This window comes from Physeter macrocephalus, chromosome 15 (assembly GCF_002837175.3).
Source record: "Physeter macrocephalus isolate SW-GA chromosome 15, ASM283717v5, whole genome shotgun sequence".
Taxonomy (NCBI): domain Eukaryota; kingdom Metazoa; phylum Chordata; class Mammalia; order Artiodactyla; family Physeteridae; genus Physeter; species Physeter macrocephalus.
This window is the reverse complement of record NC_041228.1, coordinates 46243778-46246635: the sequence shown is the minus strand read 5'-3', so window position 1 is coordinate 46246635 and position 2858 is coordinate 46243778. Positions and strand designations below refer to the sequence as shown.

The 2858-nt window shown below is 31.4% G+C and overlaps 1 non-coding gene across 1 annotated transcript; it reads right to left on the bottom strand.

Moving 5' to 3' along the window:
• Nucleotides 1-2785: 2785 nt before the first annotated feature.
• On the bottom strand, nucleotides 2786-2858 carry TRNAK-UUU (transfer RNA lysine (anticodon UUU)). Its single transcript has one exon. It is a non-coding gene; the product is annotated as a tRNA-Lys (tRNA).

The following is a 2858-nucleotide window of genomic DNA, read 5'->3' as shown; positions in this document are numbered from 1 at the left end:
TTGTATATTGATTTTGTATCCTGCAACTTTACTGAATTTCGTTATTAGTTCTAATAGTGTTTTGATGGAGTCTTTAGGGTTTTCTGTATATAATATCATGTCACCTTCAAGTTTCTTCTTCCTTTCCAATTTGAATTCCATTTATTTCTTTTTCTTGCCTAATTCCTCTGGCTAGGACTTTCAATCCTATGTTAAATAAAAGTGGTGAGAGTGGACATCTTGTCTTGTTCCTAATCTTAGAGGAAAAGCTTTCAGCTTTTTTTATATTGAGGTATGTTTCCTCTATACATGCTTTGTTGAGAGTTTTTATCATACATGGGTGTTGAATTTTGTCAAATTCTTTTTCTGCATCTATTGAGATGATCATATCATTTTTATCCTTCACTAATAGTGTAAAGTGATGTATCACACTGACTGATTTGCAGATGTTGAACCATTCTTGCATCTGGGGAATAATCCCATTTGATCTTGGTGTATGATCCATTTAATGTGTTGTTAAATTTGATTTGCTGATATTTTGTTGAGAATTTTTGCATCTATATTCATTAGGAATGGCTTGTAAATTTCTCTTTGTGTGTGCATGGCAAACTCATCTGGTTTTGGTATCAGGTTATACTGGCCTTGTAAAATGTGTTTGGAAGAGTTCCCCACTATTCTATTTTTTGGAAGAGTTTGAGGAGAATGGGTATTAATTCTTCTTTGAATATTTGGTGAAATTTCACCAGGAAGCCATATGGTTTTTGAATTTTGTTTGTTGGGAAGTTTTTGATTACTGATTCAATCTCCTTGTTAGTTATTGGTCTGTTTAGATTTTCTATTTCATCATAATTTGGTTTTGGTAGGTTGTATGTTTCTAGGGATTTATCCATTTTTTTCTAGGTTGTCCAGTTTTTTGGCATATAATTGTTCATATTGGTCTCATGATCCTCTGTACTTCTGTGGTATCAGTTATAATATCTCCTTTTTCATTTTTGATTTTTATTTATTTGAATCTTTTTTTTTTTCATTGACTCTAGCTAAATGTTTGTCAATTTTGTTAACTTTTTTCCAAGAACCAGCTCTTAGTTTTACTGGTCTTTACTATTGTCTTTTTAGTCTTTTTCATTTATTTCTGCACTAATCTCTGTTATTTCCTTCCTTCTAACTTTGGGCTTTGTTTGTTCTTCTTTTTCTACTTCCTTAAGCTGTAAAATTAAGTTGTTTATTTGAGATTTTTCTTGTTTCTTGAGGTAGGTGTTTATCTCTATGAACATCCCTCTTCAATCTGCTTTTACTGCATCCCATAAATTTTTGTGTGTTACACTTCCACTTTCATTTGCCTCAAAGTATTTTTTGATTTCTCTTTTGACTTCTTCTTTGACCTATTTGTTATTCCATAGCATGTTTATTCTCCAGTTTTCTTTGTGTAATTAATTTCTCATTTCTACCATTGGTTAGAAACAATACTTGATACAATTTCAATCCCCTTACATTTATTAAGACTTGTTTTGTGGCCTAACACACGATGTATCTTAGAAAATGTTCTGTGTACACTTGAGAAGAAGGTGTATCCATTGCTTTTGGATGGTACCTTTTGTAAATATCTGTTAAGCCCAACTGGTCTAACATGTCATTTAAGGCAGATGTTTCCTCATTGATTTTTTTTTGTCTCAATGATCTATCAGTTGGCATAGTGGGGTATTAAAGTCTCCTATTATTATTGTATTGCTGTCTATTTCTCCCTTTGGGTGTGTTAATATTTATATATTGAGATGCTCCTATGTTGGGTGCATAAATATTTTAAATGTTATATCATCTGGTTGGATTAACCCCTTTATCATGCCCCTTTTTGTCTATTATTATTTTTTTCTCTTAGTCTTTGTTCTAAAGTCGAATTTGTCTGATATAAGTATAAATACTCCAGCTTTCTTTTGGTTTCCATTTGCAATGAATATCTTTTTCCATCCCCTCACTTTCAGTTTGTGTATATCCTTACAGCTAAAGTGTGTCTATTGTAGGCAGCATGTAGATAGGTCTTGTTTTTTTAATCTATTCAGCCACCCTATGTCTTTTGATTGGAGAATTTAGTCCATTTACATTTAAAGTAATTATTGATAGGTATGTGCTTATTGCCATTTTGTTAATTGTTTTCTTGCTGTTTTTGTACTTCCTCCCTGTTTCTTTCTTCCTCTCTTGCTCTTTTCCTTTGTGATTTGATGACTTTCTGTAGTGGTATGCTTATATTCCTGTGTCTTTACCTTTTGTGTACTTTCTGTAGGTTTTTACTTTGTGGTTACCATGAGGCTTACATATAACAACTTATATCTATATCAGTCTATTATAGATATCTATAAAACTAAGAAAAATAAAATGAAAATAAATTGGAAAAAATACATCCTATACAAATATCAAAGGGTTAATTAATCAATTAATCAATAAATTACCCCATTTTTATGAAATATGAAAATTTCTAAGGTATTGATATAAGATTTAAGAAAATAAACATTGACTTACTGAAAGTAAAGAAAGAAACTAATTTCTAAACCTTAATGACTGTACTTATTACACTGAGCTCTACTATATTCCTCAGTGAATTTATGAAAGTATTCAGAAAGTTTCTATTAAATTCACAAAAAAATTAAATGTTCTTGTTTTCAATAATGCAGAAAAGGAAAGAGCCTCTGGTATAGTATAATTATGAGTATTAAATTATATTCCCTAGCATTTATATCACATATGAAAAGTGAAAAATTATTTACAGTCAACATTTTTGGGGGGCCACATCATGCGGCTTGCAGAATCTTAGTTCCCTGACCAGGGATTGAATCTGGGCCCTCAGCAGTAAAAGTGCAGAGTCCTAACCACTGGACCACCAGAGA